This window comes from Eptatretus burgeri, chromosome 2 (genome assembly GCF_056783735.1).
Source record: "Eptatretus burgeri isolate ZD-2024b chromosome 2, Ebu_testis_v1, whole genome shotgun sequence".
NCBI classification, from domain to species: domain Eukaryota; kingdom Metazoa; phylum Chordata; class Myxini; order Myxiniformes; family Myxinidae; genus Eptatretus; species Eptatretus burgeri.
This window is the reverse complement of record NC_140962.1, coordinates 148,343,565-148,367,287: the sequence shown is the minus strand read 5'-3', so window position 1 is coordinate 148,367,287 and position 23,723 is coordinate 148,343,565. Positions and strand designations below refer to the sequence as shown.

General features: G+C 42.1%; 1 protein-coding gene across 6 annotated transcripts in view; it reads right to left on the bottom strand.

The window, feature by feature from the left end:
- The window catches only part of LOC147033499 (uncharacterized), a 60,465-nt gene extending 51,163 nt beyond the window's left edge, over positions 1–9,302 (bottom strand). For 3 of the 6 annotated variants that reach the window (XM_085856063.1, XM_085856045.1, XM_085856054.1), the window contains exon 1: positions 8,994–9,017. The gene's annotated coding sequence lies outside the window, so the exon portion shown is untranslated. Of the gene's footprint in view, positions 1–8,993; positions 9,018–9,091 lie in introns of those variants that run through there. The other 3 variants (XM_085856073.1, XM_085856080.1, XM_085856089.1) reach the window with 2 other exon arrangements.
- Positions 9,303–23,723: the final 14,421 nt, after the last annotated feature.

The window sequence follows — 23,723 nt, the reverse complement described above, 5'->3', positions numbered from 1 at the left end:
GCTGTTAGCGGTTAGGGGTTAGCGGTTAGGGGTTAGCAGTTAGGGTTAGGGTTAGGGTTAGCGGTTAGGGTTATCGGTTAGGGTTAGCAGTTAGGGTTAGGGTTGGAGTTAGGGTTAGGGTTAGCGGTTAGGGTTAGGGTTAGGGTTAGCTCTTATGGTTTTGGTTAGGGTTAGGGTTAGGGTTAGCTGTTAGGGTTAGGGTTAGCTGTTAGGGTTAGGGTTAGGGTTAGTGTTAGCGTAGCTAACCCTAATCCTAACCCTAACACTAACCCAAACCCTAACCCTAACGCTAACAGCTTGGCGTAGCGGAGGTAAACAGCGCCCGGGGCAAAGTGGAAATTTGCGTCCCCCATACGCCTTAAACTTGAGTGGATTTGAATGGAAAATCCCATAAGGGATATCGATTTATCGATTTTTTCCAATGTCGGAAGTGTTATGGAAAAAATTTATAGCCAATGACCTAAGTTGGACGAAAAGCCATAATCGTACCGAATTTGAATGGAATCCGTTGGAGTTTGTGAAAATGCATCAAAACGAATTTTGAGGGGCCTTTTAAGGAAGACAATAATATCATTAGTATATGTGCCAAATCTTGTTTCATTTCATGCAGTAACAAAAATCTGATGGTGGAACAAAGAAAGGGGCGTCCCGAAATATTAATATAGATTTCATCTTTGTTCTCCTGTTTTTCTGGATATTACCTTACAGTTCCTGGAAGGTTATTTGGTTTAAAATGCAGGAAATGCAATTCATTCCTTTCAGCCAGCTGCTTAAACAGATGCTGAAGTGGACTTCATTGAAAACCACAGAAGAGGATAAAAGCTGTTGCCTCAACCCACCCAGAAGATTCAATGATGTCTGAGGATGAGGATAGATGGGGAGAAAAAAGCATCAATCCAGATGGATGGAAATTAAGGAAACACTCATGAAGGTGTAAAGAGAGGGTAGAGGCTGCTCTCTGCCAATATGAACAAGGGCGGAGCCAGAGGTCCAAAAGCGATGAGGCGAAAAGTGGTGAACTTGGTTGATGTGACTGCGCGCAGCGCAGCATTGCGAGCGCCAACGGCGCGAAGCCATTACGGTGAGGGGTCTGGGGGCCGCTCAAGGCCCCAGAAGCCAATGCATTTTTGATGCCCAGAAACCTATTCTTGGCTAATTTCAATGCTCAAAATTTTAAAATGTTAATGTTCATTTCAACCACATTAATTATATATATATATATATATATATATATATATATATATATATATATATATATATATATATATATATATATATATATATATATATATATATATATCCATACAGTCAAACAGTAAATTTTATTTGTGTCAAAACATTTTAGCCCCCATGGTAAATCCACCCCACACTCTCACCACGACCGACCCCACATGTTCTGTCATCATTCAATCGCAATGACAGAGCAAAGTGCACGAGCTGGTGCCTCATGAGATCAGTGTACTGGGAGGAGGGTTGTTCAGTCACTGTCCGGGGGGGGGGGGGGTGGGGGGTATTGTCCTATTTATGTATTGTGATAGGAGTGGAGATAAGAGTATTCAGAGCATTTCCGGGTAGCATTGATAGTTTACTCCCCAGGGAGCTCAGATGGCCAGAGGGCTCAGGCCAGATCATATTTCAGGAAATGAGCGACGAGGCGACTGCCTCGTCTGCCTCAGCCTGGTTACGCCCGAGATGAAGGACGAGGGATCTTCCGGAAGAGAGTGGAGTTGTTCGCAAAAAGACAAATGGGATTTTCCAGAGAGTCAGTGAGATCACTGATGAAGATCAGGAATAGGACTGGGCCAAGTAGATGGCCTTGAAACACTCTAGCCTTTATGGGGAGTGGAGACGAAAGGATTGTGAACTTCATCAAGGCAAAGGAATTGAATTCTCGACTGTTCCCTGTTATGTGCAAAGAAGTGGGATCAGAGCACCAGTACTTGCTCTTTCACTGAATTCTGCTGGCTTTCTCGTGGAAAATGTCCTTTCATGTGTTCCATTGTTCAAAATGAAAATTTTAATTTTTCTGAGAAAAAAATTACTCCTTAGCTGACTGCTTCAATAATGAGGCCGAGAGGCAAAGCAAAGCTTAAGTGACATTAACCAGCACTTGAATGAGTTGAACACTGAAATGCAGGGGCGAAATTGGATCATTGTTGATATTGGCAAGAAGATTTACTCATTCAAAAGGCAACTAGAGTATCACTCAGTAGAGTACATCCCTCCGGCAGGCTGAACAGTTTAACTTTTGTATCCCGTTGTTAGGCCGGAACTGTGTCCAACCTTAACCAAAATCGACTTGGCTTGTTCTTGTGCTATATTGTATATCGTTTTTGGCCCAATCGCTCAATGGTGAAGAATCACTTTCAAAGTTTTCAATACTTTCTCGTGTCGGGATCTGCATTCGAATCTTCACGGAAATGTAATCAATTCGTCCTTGTCACACACACAACCTGTCTCTCCAGTTTCGTCCAATTCCCTCCATAATAGGGTCCCGTGACCGTTTTTCCGGGACCAAGGTTTGAAGTTGATTTTAGTCAATTTGAGGGTGCTGATTAAAATGAGCTGGGGTGAACCTCGTGAAAATGTGGGCTGACTCGGCCAGATGCGAAAATTCAAAATGGCCGCCATGCTACTTCTCGTATATCAAAAATTGCATATCTTTCGTTCTACATGTCCGATTTTAATGATTTTTGGGTCAAAATATATGTTTTCAAGGTCAAGGATGTCATGTATTACCATTACAGATTGTTATATTTAAGGGTTAAGTCACAAAATATGAAATATAACTTTTCGCGGGCCAAATCCAAGATTGTCGTCGACTAACATCTGGAAAATAGTAAAAAATCAATTTTCTTCTCAAAATATTATTGGCAGTGAATCTTTTCATGCAAGTAAATATTTGTTTATATGTGGGAGTGCACAACAAATTGCGACAAGAAGAGAAGGAAGCAATCATTTTATTTATTTTCAGAACATGATGTGTACATAATATCAATTTCTCAACTTTTACACTGTTCAGGTAGGTTATACCATTCTTTTGTATGTCCCTCCAGTACTTTATCTAGAACAGTAATATGATGAAAGAATATCAACATTCCTTCATTTTGTCTGTAGAGCAATAGTGTTTCAATGGAAAAATGAAATAAAACATGAATTATCTGAATTCCCGGCAATTGACGCTTTCCCGGTAAGTATTCTTGTAATTTGCATTGAACAAAGTTTGATGTACTGTCCAAACTGTCTTTTATCTAAGACAGTCATAATAAAATAATATTAACATCTCTAATATTTTGACTATGGCAATGTTTTTACAGTTGTAAATTAAATGAAATGAAATCTCCATTGAAACACATACATGTAATCCTTCAGTCACTATCTGAGTCGCTGGCTCCAGAGTCACAAACTTCATCCTTACTTTCAGCCTAATAATCGTGCAACAATGTCTGTTCTTGTTCAACCAAGTCATGTAAACTTCTTTGGAGTGCATCATGGGTGTACCTCACTGACACACATCTACCGTCTTTCATTGTCCATCCATGTTTGGTGGGATTTGGGGGTGCATCCGGCTTGTCATAGTTTAGTTGAATGTAAACTTGGTAGTTAACTCACGTCACATGCAGATTGTGAGAATCTGGATCTGGTGGGATGCGGGACGTGGACTTGTTTTTCATCTGACCCCACTTCCATGCTCTGGCTTCACCTAACGTTTAACTGATTGTGTCATTATAGATGTGTATTATAGTGAATGTTGCCATTTGCTGAAGCACCTCTTGTGTCACTGGAAGTGTTTTGCCAACATCTTTCAAAAGATTGCGTGCCTCCTGAGTTCCTGTTCCATATCCTTTTCCATAAACTGTGTTATTCCCATGTCCATAGAAGCCGAATGTTGTATCAGATCCTCTATGGATGTTTAATGGGATTAATATTTCAGCTACATCATCAGAGCAAAGGTCTCTGCAGCTGATGATTTTGTCTTTCCGTTTGATAGCAAGGGTGCCCTTCAGTTGATGTGCAACACATGCAGAAAGAATCACTACATCTGTGTCCTCGGCATCACTCACGACTCTCTCCATTTTTCCTGCTTTTCGGATTTGCGAATAGATGAAGAACAGCATTGTGTCCGCCTCATTGTGACGACATTCAAATTCTTCCATCCTTTCTCCAGAGGAAATGTTCCAACAATTTTGCCTGATGGAGTACACAAAGTCAATTTCTCCATGATTCTTTACAAGCTTGGTGAACTCATCCTTTAGAAACTTTTGCAGCCTTTGTTTGTTTCCCTGATTGCTGAACAGCACCTGGAAGTTCTTTGTGGCAGGAAACCTATCTGATGTTTTGATGTACACATTTCTGGACCAATCTCTATATGCTGTCGTGGATTTACGACGCTCATACTCACTGTCTTTGATTGAATTTTCCACACCATAGGCATCATTTACAAAAACAATCTGGCATGCAAGCCATGAAGTTTGTGACGCTGGAGCCAGCGACTCAGATAGTGACTGAGGATTACATGTATGTGTTTCAATGGAGATTTCATTTCATTTAATTTACAACTGTAAAAACATTGCCACAGTCAAAATATTAGAGATGTTAATATTATTTTATTATGACTGTCTTAGATAAAAGACAGTTTGGACAGTACATCAAACTTTGGTCAATGCAAATTACAAGAATACTTACCGGGAAAGCGTCAATTGCTGGGAATTCAGATAATTCATGTTTTATTTCATTTTTCCATTGAAACACTGTTGCTCTACAAACAAAAATGAAGGAATGTTGATATTCTTTCATCATATTACTGTTCTCGATAAAGTACAGGAGGGACATACAAAAGAATGGTATAACCTATGTGGGGGAAAATTTATATTAATGTATTTTAAATTGTAACAAATGGGTTTCAGAAATGTAACTTTTATGCTGCAAATTGAATTGGCTGTCATTTCTGGCCAAAAGACTTTTGCCCTAAATGATAAGAAATGTGTTGTTCTGGAGCAGAGTGACCGAGCTGATAAATGAACCTTTGCTTAAAAAATGTACGAAGTGGCTTTTTGTCTAAAAGACACGTCTACAGTCTGGGTGAATATCCCCCAACTTCTCTCTCATGGAAGTATAAAATGTTTTGAAAGGCACATTGTTCTCAGTGCAAGCACGTGACGAAGTATAGTTTCTCAGTGGCTTGTACTCCTTGGAACTGACCAAGTACCAAGTTAGAATAAAACTCTCTGATGTAATGTAGAAGTGAATTGAATCGGGTTGGTCTAACTGTTAACTAAAGTAAGAATAAATGAAATAGAACCAAATAATATTGCAATCAAATGGAGATTCTTAAGTTCATTGTACAAGGGTGAGAAGTGTATTGTGTATAATTAGGAAATAAATTGTTTTACAAGGAAGGACTTGTGTAGACATCAGTTTTATCAGTGTTGATAGGGTTTTTGTAGGATTTTAAAATCAAATCGGACAAACGTTAAACTGTGTCTGAAGTCAAATAGGATTCCACAATCGGCCAGTTAGAATCCTTCAGGAGGACAACGATCACAAGAAGGTGGGTTTTAAAAAATCCACATCAGTTGGCGCCGAGACTTGGATTCGAACCGACGTTGGTGCGGTGCTCGTGACCGGAGGTGCTTAATCTGCCGGATTTAGTGCCTGGAAGAACGACAAGTGCTTGAGCGAAGGTAAGGGAGAGCGCTCTCAGCAGGTAACGCATTTCGAACATCGAAAAGTTCATTGTCAGATAATTTTATTGAGAGAAAGAAGAGGATCCGGCGGAGGGAGTCTGTTTTAAAGTAAACGATAAGTACTGTAGTTGTTTTAGAAAAGTGCTGGAGAAGAAAAGCAGTCAGATGACAGGAAGAGGCTCGTTAAGGAGCCAGATGCGTAATTAAATGGGCATGATGAAGCGACATGCCACATGTTTGCATTGATACGGACCGGCTGTGAGAGAGATGGCCGAGGACATGGCTGAGACGCCGAGATAGGGTTAAAATAGATAAATATTATAAGTTACCTGTTTGTAAGAGTTATAAGAGTTACTTTTTTTTCATTGAACTCACTGGAAGTTTGTTGGCAGTGAGGTTGTTATATTATATTGTGTGGAGGTTTTACGGATTTGTAAATGCAATGATTTGCACGAAACGTTTTGTAGAGTGCAGGAGACGATTAACCAGCTGCGAGCATGGTTGGTGATTTGCATTGAGATGCATGTGTTACTGAGAGTAAAAAAGGAAACTTGTGCGAGTCCAATATTCACTGCAATGAAACGTGTTCTGTTGGTATTTTGACGATATTTTAACTTGTGCTGAGTTGAGCTGTGGGTTTGTTTGAAATGGCATATTATACATTCTTTGCATTGTATTTCCACACGAAGGTCGCAAACTACACTGTGTGAGACCCCCTCCACTCGATCTGTGGGGGTGGCCTATCTTTACACTGAGTCTTTGTTCGAGCCTTTGCTTTAGGTGTGAAATTCGATTCATATGCAGATTCAAGAGGATAAGATAGAAATGTGATTGGTATTTGTCACGTGATCACACGCGAGTCTATGAGATGCAATGCTGTTTAGTGTATGTGTTGAAGCCATGACAGAGTAATGCAAACTGTGGGTTTTGCCTGTCAGAGTTTTTTCCTTTTCTTCCCACCAGATGTGGAGAGAACTTCCTGTTCCTTGTTCCTTGGTGTTTGTGGTGCACCCTCTCTACTGAATGTTTAAAGTGAAGTCCATTTAGGAAAAAGTGTTGAAGTTTTATTTTACAACCTTCGGGGTTTTGAATAAATTGTGAAATAACAATTGTGAATGTAGATATACTGTATGTGATTTAAATGTAGAAACGTGATTTGGAATGATTTTAATGATTTGATGATGTTTAGCACGTGGGGCAATTCACAGATAATATATGATTCCCTCGGATGGACGTTGAAATATTGTTTTATTCGTCTGCGAATGTTGAGGTTACCTGAACTTGTGCTGGGAAGGCAATGGCCAACAACCCAGTGTAACCCTTTGATCGATTCAGTCAAGGAAATTCATGATTTAATTGGATAGATGCTGAAGATTTAATTTTTCATTTATGGATTTTAAAAGGAAATATTTTATTGTTTTGACCAAAAAGTTGTTTAAGAGAGTTTGGATGTTTATTAGTCTGAAGTTTAAGATGCTTTTCCAAGACTGGGATAAAGATTGTGGAGGGTGAAGCTGCATGTGCAGACAGAGTGTTTGAGCTGCAATTTAAATGATATTCGCCTGATAACAGATTTGACAAGTGATTTGACAATTTTTGTACAACTTTTTAAGATGATTTATTTGTTTTGATAAAGGAAAATGGATTGGTAATTCAGAAGGTCGGAGGAAGTGATAGATGGTTTGTGTGTGTGAGTTGGAAAAATGGCAGCATGTTTGTTGTTTTGGTGAGAGAGAAGTGGACAGATGGAGAAATGTCAGAGATTTAAAATGTCGATGGAAATAGCAAATGAGATGGATGTTTTGAGTATACGTACAACTGGGATTTCTGTATATTTTAGCATGTTGTTTTGGGAAATAACAAGGAAAGGGATTAAAATATTGATATGACATATAATGCAAGTTACATGCTTCCATAAGAATCTTTGTTCGTCTTGTAGAAATACATGTGCCCATGACGTTTATTGATTGGTGTTTAATTGATGCTTTGTTTGTTTCGGAGTGTTGAAAGCAGTCTTTGAAGCAATGTACGATTTCATCTAACTGAAGTTTGGAAAGAAGTTCCACACAAAGATTGGACGATGGGAGAACCCAGATTTGGGTGATTGAGCATTCAACACATGATTATGCCCCCTTCCTGAGGAGATAAGATGGAGCAATGTGGGAAAAGAAAGAAAAAAAAACCACTGAGGAGAAGGTTGAGCAAAGTCTTAACGTCGGCGTTGTGTGGTGCCTGCGTGGAGGAATGTTCTCAGCCACACTCTCGATTGCCACTCTGCAAATACATCGTGAACTTGCTGTGGTTGCTTCAATGTACGACAGGCCTGGAATTCCACACTGCGCTCCTTCAACCCAGTGTCTGGCCCAAACTTGTACTTGCCCACATCTACCTTCTCCTAAGCTCAAGGAGTGCTTCGATTGTGTTTCCCGTTGGGTGCCGCTCTATCCACACCCTGACCTGTTTATCTTCTGACTTCGGGTAGCATGTTTTCAATGTGTGACACATGCTGATGAACAGGCCATAAATTAAATGGAAACTCACTCATTTTCTGATATGAGCACACGCTGCCATTGTTGATTGAACTTGAATAATGGAAATCTTTTCTCCTTCATGAATGGGACATGGTAATCATGTGTAAGAAAAATTATTCAAATTTTCCTTAAAAAAAAAAAAACGGGGGAGTGTGGGGGAAAAATTTATATTAATGTATTTTAAATTGTAACAAATGGAGTTTCCGAAATGTAACTTTTATGCTGCAAATTGAATTGGCTGTCATTTCTGGCCAAAAGACTTTTGCCCTAAATGATAAGAAATGTGTTGTTCTGGAGCAGAGTGACTGAGCTGATTAATGAACCTTTGCCGAAGTTACTTTGCCGAAGTTACTTTGCCGAAGTAATTTCGACCGAAAAATCATAAAGATCGGATATGTAGAACCAAAGATATGCAATTTTTGAAAAACTGGAAGTAGTATGGTGGCCATTTTGAATTTTCGCATCTGGCCGAGTTCGCCAACATTTTCACGAGGTTCACCCCAGCTCATTTTAATCAGCACCCTTAAATTGACTAAAATCAACTTTCAAACCTTGGTCCCGGAAAAACGGTCACGGGACCCGATTGTGGGAAATCTACTAACCTTTTGAGATATCGTGCTCCCGAACATACAAATAGACTTATAGGGGTAAAAATATAATCTCTGCTCACCTTCCGTGGTGGAGGTAATAACCAAACAAACTTGTGTTTTCCAAAACAGTTCAGTTAATGTTTTCCTCAACATTTATATGATATATTTACAAACACCACACCAACCTGTGATACAGCGGAACCATCAGGGAACCACAAAACAACTGCACAAGTTCGACCGAGACTGGTCATGGATCAAAAGAGAAATTTCAACTTTGACTCACTTGGAGTGAAGAAGATGAAACCTTCACAGGTACCTCCCCAGGTGTTTAGGATCCTTTCCTCGATTTTGATTCAGAAAAATTACTTCAAGTTATCAATCCACGACAGCAGAACAGAACTCGGGAAAACATGAATACACAAGACAAAGATCACGCAACTGTCTGTTCGGGTTCAGAAACCGAGATTACTTCCTCGTATGACAAACATACAGTGGTTTATGGTGTGAGATGAGAACGAGAGAAAATGTAGTTTTTCTTGTTTCTTTACCTGAGGGTGAGTTAATTTGTGTACAGTAATTCTGTATTCTTTTTCTGTATTAACCACTTTGGCATCAGACAGGGAAAAGAAAATCCTCTATAAATGTACATTGATGTTGATAAAAATGTGTTTCAACCATAAGGAGAAATAAAACAATTTTTACATTTATTGGGAAACACCTTGTCCAGGTGTAAATAGTGAATGAACTGATTTGTACGTTGGTTTGTTGGAAAGGTTTGATAATGTCCCCAAACCATCCAGTCATTAATTTGACAGGGATATGATTGATGCCCCCTTCGCTCATTCTCAACATTGGAAAATACAAATAAATATATTAACTGGGTTTAAACCCCTGGGTGTGTCAGTGTAGAGGAATGTGGAAACTTGTGAAATGGGAAAACATGAACACAGCACACAGGAACCATGTTGCCAGAAGAGGTGTTTTCTTTTGAAAGATGTTTGTGAGTCACCTGAGACATTAACATGATGGAGTGAGTGAGTGAACCGCTATAAACATATTACATACGCAAAATATATTTTGTAACACCCCCAACCCCTCCCACTCCACGATATGATATTGTCTGTGCGGGACAGGAAGGCCGTGTGTTCTACTCCATCACTGTGTCACCCGAACATGCAACACAAATACTATTTACAACACGTTTGGGACATACACAAAAGGACTAAATAAACACCAAATGGGTATAATTTGATTTATCAGAACACTGATATGAACAGGGATGGAGTGAATCGCCCATCTTCCACACAAGATCGACGATAATCATCGTTGGTGGTGATGAGGTTCAGGTTTATCGAGGGTTCGATTCTGATTCCAACACTGTTCATCATCATCATCATCATCATCATCATCATCATCATCATCATCATCATCATCATCGTCATCATCATCATCATCGTCATCGTCATCGTCATCATCATCATCATCAGCATCATCATCATCATCATCATCATCGTCATCGTCATCGTCATCGTCATCGTCATCGTCATCGTCATCATCATCAATGGTCGATAAGAGTAGAGGAAAATTCGAGTTAATCTCCTGATTTCTCTTCTGCAGGTTTGAAGACATGTTTGCACTAGTTAAACTTAACTTGAAGGTGCATGTTAAGAGTTGGTGCATGTTGAGAGTTGGTGCATGTTGAGAGTTGGTGCATGTTGAGAGTAAGTTCATGCTGAGGGGTCGTGTTAGTCCAATCTCTTTCCCTGCAAATGTTTCTCCAATTCCCTCTTGTGGGAGTGACATGACAACCTCTACACCCTCCTTATGAATGCTGCTCCATGCTCCTGCTCCTCTCTGACTAAAGCAGTGACTCATTGTGTTCAAAACTAAACTCCCTCAACATCCCAGATCCCCAGACTAGGAACTACGTGACACAGTTTAAATTTCTACCAGTAACCTGAACAACAAGGTGCATCCCTCATAAAATATCCCTTTAATTGGTCACATTACCATCTATTGAGATAGCTGAGATAGTCAATGAAATAAGGAGCAATCCTCACATGGACAGGTGCAGAATAATGAAGAAGATCCTTCTGTTCACAACACTTTAGGTTATGTTCAATGCCATAAGCAAGAGAATGATTCGGTTATCAAATCTTGAATAAATGATTGGAGATATAAATATCGATGATATAGAAATGAGAAATCACCACAAACTGATAAAATAGTCAAAACGTGAGTCTCAGGTTTATTGCAGTTGTTGAAAGGTCAAACCCTAAACTTCCCCTGCAGACTCTTTTCTGAGTTGATGATTCTTCTTAAATTTTGAAAAATTTCAAAATATCTTTGTGCCGTGACACAGCAGTGTGTTTTGGGTGGGTAGGTGAGGCCTTGCTCTGTTCTTTGTGTTGTTCTTGACTTTTCTGTGCAATCTTGCAGGAGGTATTTGTAATTCTCAGACAAGTGTCGAGTTTGATTGGTGTAGATTAGTGGAATGAACAACCTTAAAGCTTGATGTGGGTAAACAAGAGCAGGGAGACTGAAAAGTGAAAATGTAAAATATTGTGGCATCGACGGCTCAACTAACATCAAGCTCTTTCCAGTGGGAGGTTAAAATCACACGATGAACTTAATGGTTTAACTCCTTTAGAGATGTTCTGCATTAATGGTGGACAATGCACATGCGGATCATGAGGAGAGATGCAAGAACCTTAAAGGTTTTCAGTGCAATGGGTTTATTCCCGAACCACAAACAATAACTTCGGGATGATTGACCGGCCGAGAGATACGACATGAAGTCGAAAATAAGAGGTAGGGAAGAAAGCGGGACACAGAATCGATAATAAATAATTATGTACAACATGATTGAAAATGAATCCATACAAATGTAAAGCGCTACACACCAGACTCAGTCACTGACAGGGAAAGGGACAAGAACTGGGGCACTCATCTCTAGATGGAGCGTGTGGAAGCATGGGCAAGGGGCAGCCACGAGCAGGCAAGGAGGAAGGACGAGGAGCAGTACTTTGAGGACACGAAGCACACGGGCAGGTCGACGAACGGACAAGGGGTGAGTAAACAGGCAGAGGCAGGCAGGATGACCTCCTCAAAATTCTCCTCTCATTATTTCTACTCAGACCAACCCCATTATCCTCAGATATCGATTGTTCTCTCCTCAAGCTTCGACGCGCCTCACCGACGCTCCCCACTAGCCCGATTCAGCTCCTGCCTCTTCTCCCCGGGCAATGCTCCACCACTGAGGAGGCATCTATAACTCTGTCTAGTCTTGCTCATGCAAAGTCTCCCGGTGCTCCTGGTTGAGGTTGACATAGACTCATGGAGGTTATAGTGTTATACGCACAACTCCCTTCACCATGATCCCTGACTATCTTTTACCTCACACCACCCCCTGTATGGTGTGCATTCATTCAAGATAATTCTTAAAGTAACATTCCCCTACTTATTACATAAAGATAGGCAAACTAGTCTCATACGGACCATGCTACTCGATACATTCATATCTGCTCAATGGTAATATCTAACCCCCCCCCCACCGCTCCCCCCCTCCGCCCACCCAGAAACGTCACAATATTAACCTTCCCTCACATTATCTCTTAGGTAATGTGTACTCTTATGTTATGTCTAACTCATCATTCGGACAAAAATGATGAACAATTACAAATGCTGGAGATAAGAGAATTTGAGAAAGGATAATCCTTGAGATCTCGTGCAATTATCGATTTCAATGTGCTGTGTTAGAGGTAATAAAGAGGGGAGTTGGGTTTTCGTTTATCCAGAGAAGTGGAGAAACGTTTTGAGGTTGTAATTATTACGAATCCTGGACAAGTCACCATGACAACGCAGATTACTCAAATGAAAGCAACAGGAACTTTTAAATTGTTTAGCATGCCGGTGATAACTCAACTCTTTATGAAAAATCTCGTGAGACCTTGAACAACCAGCAACAACCAAAACTGACAGCCAAGTCCTTTGGCTTAACATCCATCCGATTGGTACCGTACAAACGTCTATCTGATGGAGAACATCCGCAAGATGGAGCAGTCAGGCCATTTCCCACCGAACACCAGAATTGAAAGGTCGTCACCCCTGATAACTCCAGAGTCGATGGGTTGCTTAAAGGACTGTGGTCGCCAATATTTCGACGGCATGAGGTCGGGTCCACTTGTCTAATTCCAATTTATCGAATTACCCACGCCGTCTAACTACCGGGGAAGCCACACCCTCGGCCGACTTTATCTGAACCAAGTCGCTATCACCGACTCGGATCCGGTGTAACCGAGCGGAAGTTACCAAATCCGCGTCGGACCAAATAACAACTTATGGCAAAGATGGCCTCACTATTTCTCAAGCCCGAACCATGCTCAGCCAATGAAAGAAAACACGGGCAACAAACTGGAACATTTAACAGGGGTTTATTTACAATAGGGAGGGGAACACAGAGCAGAATTCTCACGAATATAATGCAACTAGGAGTAATGCCCGGCGTTGCTCGGACTAGCAATAAAGCCTGGCGTTGCACGGGCTTTCTTGCAAATTTCCTGAATAGCTGTTAGCGGTTAGTGGTTAGGGGTTAGCGGTTAGGGGTTAGCTGTTAGGGGTTAGCGGTTAGGGTTAGGGTTAGGGTTAGGGTTAGCAGTTAGGGTTAGCGGTTAGGGTTAGGGTTGCAGTTAGGGTTAGCGGTTAGGGTTAGGGTTGCAGTTAGGGTTAGCGGTTATGGTTAGGGTTAGAGGTAAGGGTTAGGGTTAGGGTTAGCTGTTAGGGTTAGGGTTAGCTGTTAGGGTTCGGGTTAGGGTTAGTGTTAGGGTAGCTAACCCTAACCCTAACCCTCACACTAACCCAAACCCTAACCATAACCGAAATATTAATATAGATGTACAATGAACACAGGCACTTAACAGTTGCTACTTGTAGGACGGGGGCCACAGACACACACATACACCCAAAAGAAATGGGGCCGCTTGGCCTTTAATTGACCCTTCAGCTCAGGAGGGATGGCGAGCTGAGGGTAAGAGTTCGGTCGGGCACCATTCCTCCTTTTGCGGTCTGGTCGAGACGAGCTGTTTTACGGAGGGGGGGGGGGACTCGAACCCACACCTTCGTCGCCGCACCAAGCAACAGGGACCAGGAATGATGTAACAGATGCCAGCCAGCACGAGAATGGACGAGAGGAGAACGCCAGCAGGCAAAGAGAGGGCAAACAAGGCGATGAGGCTTATTTTTATTGCCAACCGGATCACCCCCACTGTTATTCATTTCTCACGTGAGGTGGGAGGGGTCTGTCCTGAGGTACTCTTTGCCCTGATTGGACACGGTTTCGTGGGGTGATGTGCTGGCCATCCGTGATTGGACAAGGGGGAACTCCGTCCTTCCCTGGGCGGAGTCGGAGCTCTGAGGTGAGGAAACCTCCGCTCACGTCCGTGGTCGAACGCACGTGGGCAATGGCGTAGATGGTGCGGAGAGGTGGAGGATTGATTTGGTGGGGAGGATGATTTAAAGATGTAAAAAACCTGACTATAAAAGAAACCCGCAGCGCACACATGAAATTAACCCATTAGACAGAAGGATGGGAACCTAACTATAAACACATACTTATCGAAATAACTGAACTGCAGTAACTGCTGACTGTCTGTGTGCAAGAGGCTTCCAAATCCTTAACAGGACGACCACAGCCATTTACTGGGTCCCGTGTGGTGCACTGGGTCCCTGTGTATAATTTTCGTTTTTACCTTTCCTGGTGCAGACATTGAGTGAAGGGATTTTGGGAAAAGGAAGATTGAGAAGTGTGAAATGGATAGGCCCTTGTGATAGGGGAGGAAGACAAAGAAAGCCTTGGGGGTGGCACTGAACACGGAAACAGAGGGGTGGCAATAAAATATGTTTCCCAAAATCAGGAAGGAATTTGCCGAAGTGAAGATGCCAAAACTGGTGATGATGCTTCCTTTACAGAGAGTAATGAGAGATCTGTGGTGTTGTTTTTATTCCGTACCCTTTTTTTGTGATCCTTGATGGAGATCATCCCTGCTTTTGGTCCACTTGTTCGTTTTCCTCCATCTTTTCTATTCTTAATTCCTGTAATCTTCATCCTCCTCGATCAATATTCATCACCTACACCCAAGCAATGCTGTCGTTTTGATTGGGAAAATATCAGAGAATTAAACACAGCAAGGTGAGTGTGTTCAAGCTTTTCAGGAATCCCGAGAGAACAACCATGGACCACGATCGGAGCCACAAACCACGTTCAGATGACGACTTTATCATCGCTTTGTAAACTCTCCTTCAAACATGCACAACATTACTTGTACACCTGGAAGCAGATACAGGTCGACATTCGGCCATCAGGGATGCACACCCACCCACATTAACTATCAATTTCGAAATATTGGTTCTTCTTGCAGGTTCCATGTTGCTAAAGTGGTCTCGTGGCAACGGTTACAGGGAATAGTTTTTCATTGTCTTTCGAATACAAGGTGGATACATAAAAGTTGTTCAGGATTTGGCCAGAAATTTGAAATTGAGAGTGCTGTCCATCATCAACTCATTGTCATTTTTCCCAATGATCCAGTGTGTAAGTGTGTGTGTGTGTGTGTGTGTGTGTGTGTGTGTGTGTGTGTGTGTGTGTGTGTGTGTGTGTGTGTGTGTGTGTGTGTGTGTGTGTGTGTGTGTGTGTGTGTGTGTGTGTGTGTGTTTCATTTCCCATTGATCCAGTGTGCATTTTATTTCCCATTGATCCAGTGTATGTTTTATTCCCCATTGATCCAGTTTGCATTTTCTTTCCCATTGATCCAGTGTGGGTTTCATTCCCCATTCATCCAGTGAGCGCTTTACTTCCCATTGATCCAGTATTAATTTCGTTCCCCATTGATCCAGTGTGCATTTTATTTCCCATTGATCCAGTGTGTTCTTTATTTCCCATTGATCCAGTGTTAGTTTCATTCCCCAATGATCGACTGTGTGTTTCACTCTCCATTGATCCAGTGTGCATTTTTCCCCTATTGATCCATTGTGTTTCATTCCCCATTGATCCAGTGTGCATTTTATTTCCCATTTATCCAGTGTGTGTTTCATTCCCCATTGATCCAGTGTGTATTTGTGAGTTATATTCTCCACAAGGAAATACAAACTCATTGCTTGGCTGATGAGAATATTAAAACTGGGGGGAATGGCGTTGGGGGTGATGGAAAGCGGGAATGAGGAGAGCGTGACGAAAGCGAATTTAGGAAATGGGGGAGAGCGAGGAAGGGGGAAGGAGAGCGAAGTCTCACCACACCTCACCATAAAGTCTTTGTGGGGGGCGGTGGGGAGGGGGTGGTGAGAGCCAGGAGGCTGACGAAGAGAGAAGAGTAGTGCGGAGGGGATGGGGGTGTTTTTGGACATGCGTTTCATATCATAGGTGGACCTGAGGGAAAGTGGAAGGGTGTGCAGAATGGTACCCTGATGCGGCATTAGTACAGGAATGAGCGAAATTGGGTACTTTCAAACAGTACTTTAAAACGGCTCACATTAAACAGTGGCTGGACATCCGTAGGGGGTGGATGGTGTGAAAGAACAAGAATTATATTCACGTATTCTCAATTATAATTGTTGCTGGCACTTTATAAATTAATTTTTTTGCGACAGTCGAATTGGCTGTCAGTAATGTTTCCCTTTACCCAAGAGTCTTTTGACCGACATGTGATAAAAGGAATGTCTTACTATGAAACAGGGTGACCTGGTGGATAACACTATAACTTTTGCCATTATTATGTCATTCTTTCCCTCCCACCCAATGTGGACAGGTGTTGCAGTTTGAGTTATTTTACCTTATGCTTCTCAACGAATCCTGCAGTTGAGTTAGCAAATGTCTCCCCTCCCATTCTTTGGAATGTCAAGTTGTGTATAAGAGTTATTGCTTGGGGCTTCTGTTTCAGTGAAGTCCATTCAATGTTTCAGTGAATCATTGAATGTTCTTCCTCCGTATGTACGAAATTAAAGATTTCCTTTGTTATGCTGATCCAACTTGTGAAAATAAGTTCTTTTCCACCACAATTGTCTTTGGAAGGAGGTAAGCGTGAGGGAAGGGGAAGGGAAGGAAGGGCGTTTTCCTTCAAGTGATGAAAATGCCGCACTCGTGTTTGTGCTTTTATTTAATTTCCACACATTCGCTAAGCTCGAGAATCTCTCAACATGAGACAAAAAATGAATTGATCCGAGTAGCTCTGGAGAGTTGTGTGGTGGTGGAGTTGGTTTGGGAGGAGGATAGCATGAGGAGAGGGGAAGGGGAGACAGAGTGAGGGAAGGGAAGGGAAGGCAGCAAGAGGAGAGGGGATGATGGAAGCATGATGGGAGGAAGAGGTCGTGTCAGGAGAATGGAAGGCAGCGTGAGGGGAGGGGTATGGACGACAGTGTGAGGGGAGGGGTGGGGAAGACAGCATGAGCGGAGGGGTAGGGAAGGCAGCGTGAGGGGAGGGGTAGGGAAGGCAGCGTGAGGGGTGGGGTAGGGACGACAGCGTGAGGGGAGGGGTAGGGAATACAGCGTGAGGGGAGGGGTAGGGAAGGCAGCCTGAGGGGAGGGAATGGGTCCACAGCATACCTGGGCATTACCGAGACTATAAAATGCACCCAAAACAGCAACGTTTTCTTTTTAACCTCTACGAGATGAGAATTGAAAAATAAAATTTAAATATATTTATATTCTGAATTTTTCAAAAGAAAATTAAAAAATATATTAAGTTATTTTAAAATCATGTGACATCTTTGGATCATTCGTTCAAAGACAACAATTAATTACTCAGTTCCCCGAACAATCAATGCGAGCAAATTGAACCCGAGTATAACATCCCATCCTCGGGTGTGAGTAGTCAGTAATAAAAGAGTTGTGGACAAAACATCAAGGTGACAATTACCATTTGGGTTGATAATTATGAAACCTTGAAGAAAGTCATGAAGCTGGCTGTCCTGTCTCATAGGTTCAATTGGTGGACGTCAAATATACCATGCTTTCCTTTGTGAAGAGTCTGCAAGCTATCGCCGATACCCTGAAGGAATTCCTAATTCCTGCTCTAACCTCAATGGGGCACTGCATCAGCGGCACAGCCATGTTCCCAGCAAATGATGCAACCAGCATCCATGTGCTGCATATTATAGGAGGAACTTGTACATTGTGGCAGGTCACACGTTACCCGAAGTCTACTTGATCTACTTGGCTATCAGGTGTTATTGCCTTTTGGTCCGAACGACCGATCTCCGCACTGCCATGAAATAAATGGCCAAACAATTCCGCTCTGAGTGGTCGGATAACCAATTTTACTTCCAACGTAAACTATGGATTCACATGGTTCACAAGTCAAAGAAAATCCATGAATGCAACGTCGACCTAGGTCATGTAAACGACACACAAATTCATTTACAGTGCAGTCTCATCACAGCCGGTTATCATTTCACATGTTGCAGAGAATGCACCTTCTGGGATTCACATATTATGTTCACTTATTCTGATATTCAAATTTGACACACATCCATTGATTGTATCACTATTCATGACAAACATTGCAATATTACCCTGCTTGTAAACTTTACCCCAGCACAGATTGTACTTCCCTTGAACAGACTCTTACATTCATTCTCTGCAAAGAATGAGATTGGTAAACATTTGGGGCAATACCCCTGGGCACTCACCTCATAGAATAATGATACTGAGGAGGAAGTCAACGTGGGATAGAGTCATCTAAATGCACCAATGTTATAGCAAACACCTGTATTGGGGAACCCCCCTTCTACCCTTAAATCCCTTTCGAACCCGATTATTTAAATCGCGTGAGCAAGCTTTGGTACATCAAGGTTGATGAAGGTTGTGGTCAAGTTCCAACGGAATTGGGTGTGAAGTTTCGGAGAAGAAAGTTAATACATATTTTGGGGAGCCACTCCACTTCACCCCATAAAACACCAATTTTGTTATGTTATAAACAAACTTTGGTACATCAAGGGTGATGAAGGTTGTGGTCAAGTTTCATCGAAATTGCGTGTGGTTTCAGGGAAGAAAGCAAATGCATATTTGGGGGGGGGGGAACACCCCCCCCCCAATCCATAATCCAGCTGAGACTGATTTTTTTAATGCCATGAACAAACTTTAGTGCATCATAAGTGATAAAGGTTGTGGGAAAGTTTCATTAAAATTGTATGTGTCGTCTCTGAGAACAAAGCAAACACCTATTTTGGGGGGCAACCCCACCATCACCCCCTCAGACCCCTATGTTGTAAATGGTGTGAATAAAGTTTGGTACTTCAGAGGTGATGAAGGTTGTGGTCAAGTTTCATCGGAATTGTGTGTGTCTTTTCTGAGAAGAAAGCAAATAATATTTTTGTGGGCAACACCCTCACATCCTCTTAGACCACAATTTTTTTATTGTCATGAAACAAACTTGGGTATATCATGGGTGGTGAATGGTGTGGTCAAGTTTCATTGAAATTGGGTGTCTTTTCTGGAAAGAAAGTAAATACCTATTTGGGGGGGGGCTATGTCAACCCTCATCCCCACCAGAAACCCCCTCTGTGGACTTCCTCCGACTCTGACTATTTTAATGTCATGAATAAACTTTGGTACATCACAGGTCATGCATGTTGAGGTCATGTTTCTTCGGAATTGCATGTGTAGTTTCTGAAGAGAAAGGAAATACCTATTTTGGGGGGAAACCCCCAGAGACCCCCACATGCCCCAAATATGTTATTGCCATGAACAAACTTTGTTACATCCAGGGAGATGAAGGTTTGTGTTAAAGTTTCATCGAAATTGTACGTGTAGTTTTAGAGAAGAAGTAGCAAGTATTTGTGGATGCACAGACAGGCGAATGGAAGGACAGACAGACTTACAGATGGAAAACACGTTATCCCATAAGCTCCCGTGAACTACTTTCAGGTGAGCTAAAAATTAAACATACAAGACGACATTGAGGAGAGATACAAAGGGAGCGTTCTTCCTGGCTTTCCTTTCCCTTGCCATGAATTTTAAGAGGTCACTTTGTCATTCTCTTAACGGACAAAGGGGAGCAACTCAGTCTTGTTGTTTGAGAAAAACGAGGGGCACATCGAGGACCATACACAACAACAAGACTTGTCAGGTACGCTTTGGCTGTTCAAAGGCAAAGTCAGCCCAAGCAGTCTCATACAAAGTAGTCTGATCAGTCAACCAGAGCAGAGTAACCACAACGGACATGCATGCTTAATGACTCATGCTCCTAATGACTTAAAGCCATCATCATGCACCACATTGCAGATTGTTATGGCGCTTTCTCACTAAATGCTGATTATAAAAAGACACAGATAGTGGCTTATATTTCTCATATCCCAATAGGCTTCCGTGCTTCAAGACTTCTTTACTCCTTCAGGGCATTTAAAAATCATGGTCGAAGAGGGTCTAATGGATGGGGAGGGGGGTTGAACACCCCCACCTCACACAAATTGGCATTTGTTTTCATATCTGAAACTACACACACAATTTTGATGAAACTTAACCACAACCTTCATCACCTGTGATGTACTAAAGTTTGTTTACTGCGTAAAAAGAAAATCAGTGCTTAAGTGGGACGACGGGGGGGTCAAAGTGGGTAGTGGTTTGACCCCCAAAATAGGTATTTGCTTTCTTCTCTGAAACTTCACAGGCAAACTCGATGAAGCATGACGACAACCTTAATTACTGACTCTTGCCTCCTCCAGTTTGATCAACCGAAACCCCGTCCTCACAGCGGAGTTGCACTTTGCATCAAAAACTGAATTTCTCCCTCTCCATGTACTGCTCTTCCACCACCCAAACCCAAGGAGTACCTCTGGCAGCAACTTCCCCTCCGCTCCCAATTCCCGTTTGTCTGTGTGTTGTACCGCCCTCTCAACAGTGATGCCTCCATCAACATCTCTCTCAGACGACATGGACCAAGTTTTAATCACTCATCCCAATCCTAGCCAAGGTGTGGCTCCCAACGGAACCTTCTCTTCTGCTCTCCCTGTGAAGACTGAAGTACCACAAGGCAGTGTTCTGAGACCCCATTTTATTCCTATTCTTCATCAATGATCTCACTGACTGGAAAATCCTCTCCATCTCTTTGCTGATGAATCCACTCTCTGCCATGAGATCCCTCATCCTTCTGAAAGACAGTCAGCAGTCTCTTCCCTCTTCTCAGACCTTATCAAAATCACAAACTGGAATTTGTCATTCACTTGGAATATGTCTTTCAATCCTGAGAAATCCGACAAACTGACTCTCTCTCTCTCTTTATTATCACAAGGACCATACGGCAAATCCTCCCATCTACCTTTTGGACATGCCACATTTATATATTGGTCTCCAAAGTCAGAGTTGGCCTCTTCTGTTGTGCAAACTCCTTCATTGGCACACCTGAGCTATTATCCCCCTCCAAGGCTTTCATCCTCAGCTCGATGGAGTACTGCTTTCCCCTCTGGGATGGCTCCGCTGCCTCAGATCTTGCTCATTTTCACGGTGTGGAAACAAAAGCCTTCAAAATCATTGGAATCTCCCGCGATGAAGCCGATTCTATGGCCCTATCACTTTGCCATCTCTGACAGATCGGTAGTCTCTCTGTCTTCTCCCGCCTCATTTCTGGACTTCACTCTCCGCCCTTTCCCTGCTTTGTCCTCCCCACTCCCCAGTATCTGCAGGATGCACATGTTCCACCAGAAACCCCCGACAAGTGAAATTCCCTCAATCAAGATCACTTCTCACCTCCACTCAATTGTTTATCTTTTCCAACCTGTGGAGCCATCTTCCTGACTCTCTTCAATCCCATTCTTCCCTCCAGGTATTCAAGGTGGCTGTTCACCACTGCTTCATGTCATCCCAATCCAAAATCATCATATTTTCTCCCACCACCAAACCCATCCCTCCCAAAATTTTGCTTATATATCCATATTGTCCACCTTTTGCATTCTCCATTACCCCTTTTCATGACCTTCATCCGTTGCTTGTTCGTCTCCATCTACTTTTCTCCCTCTGCCATGCTGTTGATGTTTCCACTTTCTCCTGCTATTCTCTTTGTTGTGTGGTGTTCTGATTTGGTCTGCATCAATGCCCTCTCAGAAGCCTCAGCCCAAGAGCATGCTCAAAAATAAATCTAATAAATAAAATTAATCGGATGTCTGTCTATCTGTTTGTTCACGTTTTTTACAAGTCTGCTGGACCAACAACCACCAAATTTGGCACACAGCCCGAGTCCGATCCAGCGATTGTCCTCAATGTATTTTCATCCACCACCTGAGCCTTTAAAGAACACTTTTCTGAATTTTTCATTTATATGCATTCTCATTCGTTAACACATATCAAGTGACATAACACGCCAAAGGCCAGCACACCTAATTCGTCGACCAGCGTCTTCCACACATTGCCTCACTGGTTAGCTGGTGTGATTCCATGCACAATTGGAACCAAACTAATTTTAATAATAATGAATCATCGGATATCTATCTGTCTGTCTGTCTGTCTCTTTTTCTCTTTTTGGATCTTGTCTGTTTGTTCACGTTCTTTGCAAGGACTGCTGGACTGACAACCACCAAATTTGGCACACAGCCTGAGTCTGATCCGATGATTGTGTTAAGGCTATTTTCATCCACCACTTGAGCCATTAAAAATCACTTTTCTGGCTTTGTCATTTGTCCATACTGTGATGTACTATGACAGCTCTTCAGTCCATACTATGATGTACCTGATACCGTCTTAACGACAGAAGCTTAAAACTGCTAAAACGCAGATATGCATTGTGAGACTCTGGGACCAGGATTCGATTCGACAATTCCTGCCATTTCTTTGTTGTACTGATTGGGCCTCTTTTCCTGGTGGTACCTGTGTTGACTTGCATGAGTACACTGATGGAGTCACATCATATGTTCACTGTTGCGAAGACCTCTGCATCCCAAACAAGAAGAACAAATCATGGGCAAATGATAAACCATGGTTTTAAAGTGGTCTTCCGTCAAAGCGGAAAGCAAAGGAAGCAGCACACAAGAGCGGAGATCGGGTTCTCTCCAAGAGAGCTCAATATGACTTGCAGAGGGAGATTCGTTGAGCAAAATTAGAGTATAGACAGAAGTTTGAGAAACAGTTCTTAACTAACAATGATCAAGATGTTTCACAAGGTCTTCAGAATATTACTCTTTACAAGGAGAATAATTATCACAAATGTTGAAGACAAGTTGAACGAAAACTCCAGTCCTTTGAATCGCCAGAATACTGCACCGGTTTCAGTTTCTTTCCCGGTTGCTGATTCACAACTTCTTTGGCCTTTTACTGTGAAGTAAGCTGAGGCGAGGAAACAGGATAGCAGAAAAGCAGATGGTCCTGATGGCACTGATAGCAATAATGGGCCTGATGGTGTTTCTACTGCAACTCTTAAGCATTGTTTGTGAAAGTTCTCTGTTTTTGTTTGAATTTTCAACAACTCTTTGCAACAGTCCATAGTGCCTCTATGTTTGAAATCTTCTATTATTATTCATGTCTCAAATAAATCGAAGGTGACAACGCTCAACGATTCCATTCTGGCCCTATCCCAGATTCCATTGTGGCCTACCGTTGTCATAGCACAACGACCTATATCTCTCACCTCAGTGATGAAGGTGTTTGAGCATTTGGTTCTCAAGCATCCAAGATCCATCAACACCTGTAGGCTTGATCTGATGATGATGCTCTTGCCAAAGTTATTCATTTTGCTTTTCAGCATCTTGAATTTTCTAATCATTATGGTTTTATTCTTTTTATTGATTTCTGTTTTTAATACCATTGTTCCTCAGAAACAGTTTTTTTTTAAAAAAAATCCAGTTCCTTGGCCTCCCCACCCCACAATCCTCAATTTACTTTTGACTAATTTCACAGATGGTGGTCCTGACCAGTGAAAAATTTAAAGTTGGATCGACTCACA